This window comes from Pagrus pagrus (genome assembly GCF_965226575.1).
Source record: "Pagrus pagrus genome assembly, chromosome: 6".
NCBI lineage: Eukaryota > Metazoa > Chordata > Actinopteri > Spariformes > Sparidae > Pagrus > Pagrus pagrus.
Genome location: NC_140190.1, coordinates 20,215,164 through 20,228,055, shown reverse-complemented (window position 1 = coordinate 20,228,055; position 12,892 = coordinate 20,215,164).

Below are 12,892 nucleotides of genomic sequence, written 5' to 3'. Positions count from 1 at the left end.
TTTTAACTGCTTATTTATTGCTACAATTCCAGAAAGTTGTTGTAATATTTATCGTCTATTTATGCTCGACTTGAGTTTTAAATGTGTAACTGAATATGACACTTTTGCGCCGTGTGCTTTCAGTCTTTTTGTGTTTACAGTCACAGGAGAATTAAACATTTCTACACGATGTATATTCTTTTATATTCTCAACAAATGTGACTTGGTGCTTGAATGAAGTTGAATTTGTCCTGTCGACATTCTTTGTGCGTCTCTGAATTTTCTCTTTGTGGATGCGAGGCTGGCTGTCTGCGCGCAGCGCCATAGCATGAAATATAGATAAAAAGCACAGGGTAAACCCGCTGACCCCAGCCAGGCAGCCTGTGCAACCCGTCCACACGGCTCAATGAGGACAATTAGGGGGGGACAAGAGAGAGAAAAATGGAGTACTTGAAGCGCACTAAAACAGGTTTGCACTTCACTTCAACCCGCCAGGCAGGATAAGGGTGGATCTTCAATAACCTTTTGCGACATTTTCCAATGCAGGATATGACAAGAAAAGAAAAAAAAAAAGAAAAAGGAAAAATCGTCCCTTAAGTTTAGACTCAGGTCAAGATACGAGAAAGAGCCTTACTCTTTCTTGTCTCCCTCCAAACAAACATTTCTGTCAAATTCCAGTGACTTTGACAGACGCTCTCTGAGGTCATGTCATTCGCTGAACCCTTTTATTGATTGAAAATTAGGGGGTAGTGGGGTCAGGGGAGAAGGGAAGGCAGGAAAGGAGGGGGGCAAAATGTATGTACATTTGGGAGTCAAAGCAAAAATGGGTGCCCTCGGATTTTCCGTGATTTTTGCACAATCAGAGGGAACGAGCGGGGGATCGGGGCCATTTGATGTTTTGAAAGACTTCAGATGGCTTTAATTAGGACCTATAAAATCTGTCTGCCCCATTCTCTGAGGCGGCGCTCTGGAGGAGCGAGAAGGGAGGGGAGCTGACACACACACACAAAAAAAGAAAAGAAAAAGCAAACGATACAGAAAGTCACTTCAGCGAAGGATTGTCTTATCAAAATTTTATAACCCTCCTTTTTTCTTCTAGCTGCTCCCTCCCACCCTCCCTCTCCTTGATGCTGGTGGTATGTAGGCAGCCCTCTTATTCCCTCTTTGTCTGGCTGCTGTGTTATCTACACTCACCCCCCCTCCCCAATCCTCCCACCACCCTCAACCTAACTACCGCCTACAGTCGGCCCGGGTCCAGACACCTGAACGCTAGACATAATGATCAAGAGAAGTTCCAGTCTGTCTGGAGCACAACCAGTTGTTTAAGGTTTTCTTCTTCTTCTTCTTCTTCTTCTTCTTCTCTTCTCTTGACCTCATGCTCTCCTGGCTGGCCCTCCCGGTGCCTCTGCCTCTCTCCCCTTTCTCCATCCACAAATCAAGACACGCAATGTTGTTTCTGAGTTTTTCAGTTTGTGTGTGTGTGTGTGTGCGTGTGTGTGCAGTTTCATCGCTGCTGCTACTGTTGCTGCCGCTGTGTAGCCTATATGGATGTTGGATGGAGTGTGGGTGACTCACACAGCTGCAATACACACGCACTCATGAGGAAACATCAAAGACTTCTTCTTTGTGTGTGTGTGTGTGTCTCAGAGTGTGTATGTGTGAGAGGGAGATTTAAGCTATGCTGTTCTGGCGCGTGTCTGCAGGAATATAGGTATGGCTTGGTGCCTGTCGTTATGCTATTTAATCTGTTTTGTTCAAGTCGCTGGGGTTTATGTGCTGAGCTACTTGGCGCTTTTTAAAAGCGTAACATTAATTGTACTATATCAGAATTTTTCTGTAACGCACGCAAGAGGATCTGAAGCTCGATGATTTCCCGGTTTTAAGTTTTTCCAGCATGATGATGTTAAACCTGAGTCTTGATCTTGGAGTTCAAGAGGATAAGATGAATAAAACAGGGTTTTTCCATTATTAATGGACAAGAGTTTAATCTTTTGAGCTTTGAAAATAAACATGAACCGCAATTCCTGATGGTAGATTTGATTTTAACTGTACTGGGTGTTTTTAAATGAGGCCCTCAGACGATTTTGTCGCACCTCGATTCTGACGGTGGGCGTCTTTGAGTTGGGGCTTAAGCCGAGGTAGCTTCTGAAGTCGAGCAAAAGGAAATGCAAAACAGTAATTAGAGGTGGGAGTAGGTAAAAAAAAAAAAAAAAAAAAAAAAATCTTCAATATGTGTGTTTCTGTGACAGACAAATTCGTTTTCAAGAGTGCCTTCTTTTTGAGGTGTCTTTGTTTTCTCGATGTGTGTTGGTTGGGGATTACATCATTTGGCTGCTTCTGGGTTAGCTAGATAGCAATAAGCTAGCTTGCTTTATGGAAAATGGCTGGTTGGAGTGGAGTCTTTGTTCCATGTCTTTGCATCAGAACAAGTGGAGTTGCATGTATGCGTGTTGTTTTTTTTTCTTTCTTTTTCTGTTTTGAGCCGAACAAACCTAATCATTTTCGTTTTCCGAGTTGTTTTTCTCGACCATGTCCATTTTTTGATAAACTTGTTTGTTAGGAGATTATCCCTTAACAGCTGGAACGGTCTCTCTCTCTCTCCCTATCTCTCTCCCTCTCTCTCTCTGCCAGCCCTGTAATCTTCTCAGATACGATGTTTTGAAGAACAAGTGTTGGTAAAATTTGCACAGAGCTTCAGCCGAAATCCTGCCACTTGTTTGTGTGTGTTTTCTGCGAGCTGACTCTGTGTATCATGGCATCAAGGAGATTGAGGATGTCTCTTCCTCTGCCACCACCCTTTGAAGGGGGAAGTAATAAAAGCTCAATGGGTGCAACAAGCTGTTCTTCCCTCCTACACTTTGAGGCTTTCTACCTGGAGATGAATAGGAGGCCCCTCCATAACGAAGGGGGAGAAGAGAACATTTTATTGAAGGCTGAGGATGTGGGGGGGATGCACCATTGCTTATAGACACTTGGTGTGAAATAGTCCAGTTGGACCAGCTTTCAGGACAGCACTGTCTACTGGGTTGGATGCCAGAGTAATTATTATTTTAGGTCCTGTGAAGGCATAATTTTCTAAATCGCTAATCTGTCAACATGTTTGAGTGCAAATGATGTAAATCTGTTAATGTTTAAGTAGGTCAAAAGGGTGTTATGTAAACATTAACAAATTGTCCCGTTAAATCCCGCTTGAAGTAAAACACTGCCTTCATAGCGTGATAATACACCATCCATGATAATGACATTGGACAATCACAAAGCCACAGATTAGGATTTTCAGTAACCAGATTTATGCGTGAAGGAGTGAAGTCATGGTCAGGAATGTAAATGCTGGAGTCATTCAATTACCACCGTGCCCTTTCCTGGGAAAAGTCCCCAGCCGTGAAGAGGTTAATTGTTTTTGAATCTCCATCGGAGGGGAGAAAATGGGTGAACGGGAGGGATAATTGAGCCGCTGATAGTTGAGTGGATTATGGATTACTGCGCCTTTTCCAAAGGAGAAGAGAAAAGGAGGTGAACGAGAGACGAAGGAGAGGAGGAAAAAGGCCCGTGTTGTGCGACGCAGCCGCAGGGGTCGTCTGGCCTTCTTAGGAAGCGGGAGAGCTCCAATCCTGTTCAGCGCGCGAGGTGACCCATGACCCCTTCGCATGCTCCTCCCTGCTCCAGGTGCAAGCCCTCACTGCGAGCAGCTCACTCACTGCAAGCTAATTTTTCACACACTCTGCAAGCACTGGGGGGAAACGCAGTATGAAAACGGAGATCCTTTTCACATTTTCACCCCCCTGCTTCTTTTCCTTCATGCCATTCTATTGTCAAGGGTTAAAGATCCGAGCCTGCCGGTTGGGGTGGGGGAGTGTTGTGATAATATCAGGCCTCTTTTTTTTCCTTCACATCCTGTGAAATATTTTCTTGCCAAGAAAATGGATGTGTCTTTAAAACAGGAGGGGGGGAGGGTGGGTGATCTGACATGGTGCAATAATCACAGGAGTGTTAATCAGAGGGATGTCATGTATAATTACTACAATGTTTGATAGCACACAGCGAACCACCTCAGGCCATTAGCGAAAGTTTCCCGATGCTATTAATGGGCGTTAATAAAATTCAAGAAAACCTGGATTGAACGAGCCCTCTGCATGGCCCACTGGTTAAAGCACTGTAAGGTTAATGAACCAATTTACATACTTTCTGCTGCCATCTGGGTGAAATGACGAGGCAGATGCTCGCTTCTCTGTGCTGTTGCGTTGTGCTGTTCAACACAGAGGAATGTGTCAGGTCCACAGAGGTCGATGAGCATATTTTATATTGAGCCTGTGGTCAAAAACAATCACGAATGGACTGAAAATCGAAGCCGCTGAAAGGTCCTGTAGAAATATATCGACCGCACTGCTTCAGTAGCATCTGTTTAACTTCATTTGTAAATGGGATGAATAATTAGCTCTTGTGTTGGATGTTGATATCGCTCTACCGCTCTACGTCAACAGCCTTAGCTTTTGTTCTTCATAAGAAAGTGAGGCTTGAGAGTGGGTTGTACCCTGACCCCTCCCAATTAAAAAAAAAAAAAAGAGAACGTCGGGGAGAGGAGAGTCATCTGGGCCTCAGGCGATGAGAAACCTGACAGGGCCGATCCACAAGAATCACCATAGAAGATGCTGTGGACTGGGGGGAAAAGAGGATTAGTGTCTGTCCACCTCACTGCCATCCTCATCTGGGTGATCACATTACAAATAGAGCATTCTCGAAGCACTCTTTTAGCCGAGGAACACAATGAAGTCTGTCGGCGATCAATAAAGCGGTGTGAAAGAAGAGGGATATCCTTAAAAAAATCAAAGGCACTGGCTGGCATGGCCATCATCTCGGCCCGTCTGCTGGAATCAGATAAGGGAGCAGGGCCTTGCAGGAGAGGTTGTTCGGCCCCAGGGCTGCTCGACTTGACGGATATCCCTCCTACTGGCACCAACTGCAGACTGATTGCATCTGCAAATGGGTAAAAGCGAACATTTCTGCATGTATCTGGTCCCTCTCTGATACTGTACACGTGGAGGAACAGCTGAAGGGATGGTTGGGTAAAAGGGAGCATAATGTATAATCCCTGCAGCGTGTTTGGGGAGAAAATACGCAGCTATTTCTCTAACCCCCCTGTTGTCCTCCATGGATGATGGCTTTTACCTCATGCTTCACTTACATGATTTAAAGAAAATAAAATCACCCCGGTTTTGGTTTGACAATGTGTCAGAGCTGGTGCGAGTGTTCGCCTCAGATTAGCTCTTTGTGCCATGAGGAGAGAGGAAAGACGGGGTGGCGGAGGGGGGTCAGGGATGGGGGAACAATACCGCCGCGATCCCAGTTGAAAGAAATCATTTGCACAATTTTATGAAAGCTGTATTTGTCCGGTCGGATGGTTCTATCAAAGCCTAACAGCCACGGTGGAACGTGATTTAAATGACGGGCGAGCTACAAAGCCGGCAAGATGTCGGGTTAGAGTCATTTCTCAGCTGAATGCTCTCCAGGTAAACGCAGATAATGCGCTCTCCTCGAGTTTTTCTTTCTCTTTCCTAAAGAAGTCTAATTTCTACAGATGGCTCTGAGCTGACACCAGCGCTGCCAGAGCTTCTGTTCTCCGAGCTAAGCTTGTACAACATTTATGTTGTGAAGATGAAAAGACATCATGGCTACACTTTGTCTGTAAATTCAACCCCGCTCAGAAAAGCACTGAGCTTCTTGTTCTTCTTAAAGTATTATCAGTATTTTTTCTTTATGCTTCATCCCAACTCTCTTTTTTCCTCTTAAAAAACTTTAAATACCACGGGGGTAAACTTGCATAGGATGAAAGTTCAGGTAAGTGCTCAGGAGGTGTAAGAAGAAGATGAATGCGATGTCTCGGGTTGAAACCGGCTGTTCACTTGCGATGCAGATGAAAGAAGATTTGCCTCTACCCATTTTTCTGTTGTTTTCAGCTACAGAACCCCCTCCAGTTTTTCCTGGCAACTCACTTCTTTCCGAGTCATTTATGCTTGAAAACTTCGTAAGGATGAACCACACATATTCTGGGTTTTTATCGACGATGAGGGACCATTGGGCATAATGAAGTTCTGTTTCCCAGCATGAGTTTGGGAGGCTCATGATTACAAATGCTCCTCTCATTGTCTCCCATCATATCCTGCCTAATTGAAGACAATATAACGAGACAATGGGGTCTCGCTCATCATTCTGCATCAATGGCGTGCTCTATGGAACGTGCCAGTCTGTTAAGAAGTGGAGTTGTTGGCGGTGGGAGGGGTGTGTGTGTGTCTGTATGGATACTCGAACGCGCTCGAGCTTGTTTAATTTGGACCAAGAAGATGGACAATTAAACTACAGCTCCCGGGGGGGCTGTTCATTTTGGTCAGCTTCCCCACTTCATGGCCGCCCGCCCCTTGTAAACGTTCTTGGATGTGTCTGGGTCATGCGTAAGGGGGTGGAGTGGGGTTTGTAGGCGGGAAGGGGATTGGGCGGGGGTCTGCCTCTGGAGGGGTTGTCTCAGATGATTAGGACAGCCAAGTGGGGAGAGTCCCTCAGTGCCTGGCCTCCTTCACCTCCCTAATATGCTCTGAATAAGTCCCCCTCCGCTGTGCGTTTGTTGTGGGGTTTGGCGGGAGGTGGGGGGGGAGGGATTATGTCTGGCCATGGTTTAGGAGTGTTTGTCATCTGCCCCCTCGAGGCCTGCACCGGCTCCTTTGTCTGAGCGTCAGGCGTCGGTACAATGTCAAATCACACAATATGCCTGTGCAATCAGGGCATCGCGGGTGAGGAACTGACACAGGATTTCGTGTCTGGATTTTTCTTTTTTCAGCAACTTAATTTAAGGGTTGAGAATTAATCCAACTAATTTACACAAAAAGTAGTTTTAGTTGTATTTTTGTAGTAATTATGTATTTATGCCTATTTTTTAGCTCTAATCTAGGGGTTGGCAGTCGGGGCAAAAAATAATATCACAATCTATTTATTCAGAATCACAATCCAGCATCTAAATTGCGATCTTTTTTCTCAATTTTATAATGCCCCATGGACGACAGCCAGACCTGAAATAGCCTATGAATTCCTCCATTTGCATCATTAAAACATAGTATTGCAGAAATATAGTTCATTTTTGGCACAAGCTCCTCATTCGCCGTGCTGGTAGCTATGTCTCGAGTTGAATAATTTTCAGAACACATCACAAGGAGGAGTCAAGCAAAGTTATTTCGTCCAATCGGCACAGTCGTGAAATTGGCTACATAACTTTATTGGTAAGTTCACATAGCAGATGAGGTTATGTGAAGTTTGGAAACAGCAGTAAGAGGACATTAAATACGGCCATATCTATGAGTCACATTCAGATCGCCCACTGCTGACCCTAAATCCCTAAAATACAGGTAAGAACTTTTTAAAAACGGCTACTGCATCGCATGTCTTGGTCCACTCAGTTGTGACACACTTTTGCATTTCCATAAATGACTTGGCATGATTCAAAAAGAGATCTACTATGAGGATATTCTCAGAATATTATCAGGTGGAAGCACATCTTATCTATGAGTAAGCTATTGGTTTTGTTATGAGTTGCTCGAGTCTGCCTCTCTCTGCCATTTTGCGCCGACGTTCAGCAGTCATGCAGAGAAAAATCAATCACAGAAGAGGAAGCAATGCTCATTTCTCTACAGAGGTATCAATAAACCAGAATGCTTTGCAGTCACAGCTTGCGTCTTTGCTAATCTACATTGCTAGTGCGAGAAATCCATCAAACTGTTTAACAGCATTTTTCTAATTTGAACAGTGAGGCGCGAAGGCATTGTTTGTTCCCCTAGTCTCACGACGCTATCGCTAATGTGCTCTGCTCCACATGTGCAGGCTGATGAAAAGCATCTGGAAACATGCAGGACGCCACTAAAATAAGAAAGTAAATTACAATATTTGCAACACTCGATAGCTAAATAACGCTTGAAATTGTAACAGTTTGGTAGAATTTATCATAGATTAAGGGTTCACACTTGCTTCATATCGGATTATATGTATTGTCCTATTCCTGGTGCCTGCAGTCTGTAATTCACTTTAATGGTCTCAAAGGTGTTACTATGGTTTCACACAGTGCATCTCTGTATGAAATTTGGAAGAAAGATTCATTCATGTCCACACAATGGCGAACAAAGAGGGCACTGAGCCCCAGCCAAATATCACAAGTTACATTGAAAACAAACAAAACGGTCTTGCTGCATACTGAAGAGGCAAAACCTCCACATGACTGATAACAGCTCTGGAGGATTTAGGCGCTGTGGGAGAAATGGCTTCCGTGGCTTTGCATTCAAGTCACTTGGCCATTTGGAGTGCCAGGAAATGACACACATTCCTCCCTCCCAGTAACAAAATAAACCTGAAACCATCTTCCTACTATTTCTGCGCAATAATGTCTACAATTTCAGTTTTAATTACTCCGCTAGACAATCGTGAAATTGACTTATGGTCTGGATTTCGCTGCACTTTGGAGAACGTGCGGGCTTCAAAAACAGCAGACGTTGTGATTAAACTGAGAGGTTTTTCTTTCAGCATGCCACTATTCCTCCATAATAACTAATTAAAGAAATTAAAATGCTCTGTTGCACATGGTTAAGTGTATTGAAACCATGTGTTTTCTGCAGAATGATTGATGGGGAAAAAGACACACACACCCACATGACATCCATGCAGGGACGACACCTTTCCAGCTCAACCATATTTCTTAAAAGATATGCAAAAATGTAAGTGTAAAATGTTCAAGTTCGGGTGTCCTGAATCATAGTGTGACCGATGGGAACACTATACTTCTCCAGTCTCAGCATGTCTGAGGTCGAACTTGCTGTTAATTGTGACTCAGAAAGGTACGCTGTAATGACTAATCGTATCGCATTCCCTTGTGACAATATACAATTGGTTAAAATGCACGCTCTCTAAGGGCGTTGCTTCTCTGCAGATGAGTAAACACACCAGGTGGATGAGTTTTGATGACAACAAGCTATTTTAGATCATTTCAGCCTTCACAAGCTCCTGGCAGTTTCAGGTGTTTCTCTCACAGCTGTGTTCTCAGTCTCACGGGCTTTTTAAATGGCAGAAATATTTCAAACAATGAAAATATGAGAAGTTCACTTGATCTGTCTCGCCTGCTTGCTGAAGTTCGTTTTTTTTTAGCTTCTAAGTATTTTCCACTTCATTTGAGCTGTGCCTGAAGGTATATTAAAACTATTTTCATAAATATTCTTGAATAAGCCCTTGAGATGTTTTTTATAGCCAGGGCTTTTAAAGAGTGTAGATAGACACATCAGTGGGTTGTATGTGTGTGTTGGGGGTGAGGGGAGCAAGTAATTACAGTTGTGTGTGTGTGTGTGTGTGTGTGTGTGTGTGTGTGTGTGTGTGTGTGTGTGTGTGTGTGTGTGTGTGTGTGTGTGTGTGTGTGTGTGTGTGTGTGTGTGTGTGTGTGTGTGTGTGTGTGTGTGTGTGTAATTGAGTTTTCCCGGATTTGGGGTGAAAGTCTCATCTGACCAACGGAAATGTATTCTTTGGCGCCTTTTTAAACCCGGGATTGCATTGTAGAAGAGGGAGAATAGTTGTGGAATCAAAGCAGTTCCTATCGCAGCGTGATTTCGGAGGATATTAAATGCTTCTAAAATTAGCTGCGCGACTTCCCACAGCCCAGAGTTCTCAAAAGGTGAGGAAATGATGGAATTTAATTAAATTTTGCTTACGCGGACAAACAAAAATTCAAAAACTCCAGTGTTGTTCTTTGTTGCATCCTTCTCGGATGCTGCAGAGGTTGCAGGAGGTTGTGGTTAATACACTGGTAAATAAATCAGTCTATGCAAATCATCTATCAAATGGAGCCTGGTGGTACAAGAAAGCAAATCTTGTGCAGATGATCTCTGTGTGGGCAGGAAGCCTTGAAGGTTTGCATCATGTCTGCCACGTTCTCCCCGAGGGCATTCTATCCTCCTTACATGCAGAAACACACACACACTCGCACGCACGCAAGCTACCGTTTTCCCTCACAGCGCGGCAGGAGTCTGTCTTCATCTGTCCTATTGATTGATGAAGCAGGCACAGCGGGGTGTCCGAGAGAGGCAGAAGTCTAGATCAAGGCTGTGAGCTGCATCACTGGCAGTCGCACACACATTCGCACGCACGCTCACACACTCTTTCACCCCCTCTGTCATGTTCTCTCTGTGTCTGTCACAGCAGACACTGTAGACACAGGCAGCCATGACACACGAGTGTACACACATGCATACTGAGAGACATGACACACAGCAGTGCTGACACACACATGTCCTCGTAGCTCATAAATACACCGTATCACACTCACACACACACTCTACAAATGATTTAGCATAGCTTGGCTGTGTGTGCGCCTAAGCTGGACAGGCATTTTCTATAAACATAATGTTTGTAGATTAGTTGGGGTTAATGATCCGATTGCCTCGGAGCTGCCACGGCGTCTGTGTGTGTGAGTGTGTGTGTGCACATGTGAGTTTTTGGCTGAGCCGCTCTACAGTGCTGTCTCCCTCACTTCCAAATGAGACATGCCCCAGGCACCATTACAAGGGCAGCATTTATGCTATTAGGGAACTGGGTTCGCCGCGCTAGCAGCGGTACCAGAACGAAACGGCTAAAATTATGTCTCGACTAACCTCACTGGGCAGGTCTAGTGTTTTCTTTGCATAAATGAGAAATTACAAGTTGTGTACTCAAAGGCTATTTTTGCAAATCGCCTGCTGGAATATCACGCACATTATTTCTGAGCCATGTAAATGTAAAAGCCAAAGAAATGCTTTTTTTTTTTTTTTTTTTTTAAGTGTTTGTTCTTTCAGAGCAGAAAATAAAAATCCAGAGTCAGACAGCTTTTTTCTCCTTCTTTACTTTGGTGTTTAAAATTAGCTTCCAAGTCCAAAACCAGAAATAGTCGTCCGCAAACAACTTTCTTCAACTCTCAGTCAACTGGAGTCGGTGGGTTCAGTGAGGGTGTAGCCACCTCCCCACTCTCCACAAACACACTCTGAGAAGCCCCTCTCATGTAATGCTGAATGGACAGAAACGCACAGAAATGAAAGACAGGCGAGAAAGAACGCCTGAAAAAAATGACTATAAGACCCCTACTCTTTTTTTTCCTCCTCCTCCTACATATTTTTCTCCAATCTCTCCCTCCCTCCGTCCTTCATTCCCTCCCTTCCTCTCCTCCTCCCGCGTTCCTGTCGAGGCATGCCTCCGTCCCCGCCAACCAGCATCGTCCGGGGCAGGGCGAGGGGGCAAGAAGAGAGAGAAGGGGGGGTGGCGGGTGGGAGGGGTGCAAACAAAGGAGCACTGTTGCTGCCTCACTGGGGTTTTGGGGAGGGTCGACACCAGGCTGGAGGAAGGGGGGGTGGTGGAAGCGTACAGACGGGGCGAGAGTGTGACTGAGAAGGTTTATCATTAAGAATAGAGATTAAAATGAATGGGAGGGGAGCAGGGGTGTCTGTTCTGTTCACAGTAATAAAGAGGACAAGCAGTGCCAGTCATTTTTTCACACGCAACCACCAGACACACACACACACACACAGTTTGCAATGCTGCAGTTTGTGTGAGTGAGTGTGTGTGAGTGTGAGCGATAGGAGGAGGGATGGGGATGGTTCATTGTTTCCTGGCCATTGTACAATATTTGCTTAACCCTCGTGCTTTATCTGTGCAGCTGTATGCTACAAATGAGATGAGTGTGTGTGTGTGTGCGTGTGTGTGTGATGGCGGCTGTCACAGCTGTTAGCAATTTCATCAGTGTACTGTAAGACACCCCCTGCCCACACACACACACACAAACTTGTCAATTGACAAAGCAGTATGGCCACGATAAATTCATTCACCGAACAGCACAATTACACATCAACGTAGTCGCTGCAAACAAAAAACGAACAATGAAACGGAGGCGGTAACAAGCCAACGCAAGCATGCAAACTGTAAATGGCAATCATGGAGCCATATAGGAACATAATAATTGCCTTTGCCACCGCCTTCCACTCCGTGCTCCCTGACCCAAACTTGAACCTCATTCCTCCTTACTTTAATCAATCAAACACTGGTTTCTGTCTGGAAGGTGTATTTTTTTAAAAATAGTTACTCAACCCTTGTGATGAATACAACACAACAAAACATATCTTTACTTTAACTTCGATGTAAGCACCTGTTTCTTTAGGTCACGAACCGCACCAGTTGTAATCTCTGCGCCTATCTTTCTCCTACTCTTTCTACACGCTGAGTAAAGAGAGTGTGTTTTAGAGGCGATAACTGGAATACCACAAGGCCCAACTCCACGGACTATTTTATTTATTTTTCCTGATGCAGGGTTGCTGGTAGAGATATCTCCATTCCACTCTAAAACAGTTTCTTAATGGATCGTTTCCCCTTTCTGTCCTTTCCTGTTTCAGGTCATGGCAGCTGGCACGAGATGAAGAAACAGTGCGAGCGCTCGCAGCGTTAGCCTTCGCTGCGGAGGGAAGGAAGGGAAGCAGAACGAGACTAGAAAAAGACGATAGTGATGAAAGAGAGGTAAGAGAGCTCGGTTTGCCCCGGGGTTATACATAGTATTGTGTGTGTGTGTATCTTTCTATTCTCTGTTTCCCTTCCACCTGATTGCCTGAGTCAGCTGTGTACCTGGGGTGGGTTTGCATGCATGTGTGTGTCTGTGTTTGTTTTTGTGTGTCCCTGGCCTCGAGCCACAGCCACCAGGTGAAGAACGACCGTCATGACTGACTCACCTGCTTCACCCCCAACTCCTCTATTGTCTTTATCTCTCCCGTCTTTTTCTCTTTTTTTCCACTCACGTTCACTTCTCTGTACAGAAGAGGAACCCACCAGCAGTTCTCTTTTCCATGTGTTGATACATTTCTTGATTTACATGATAAGATAA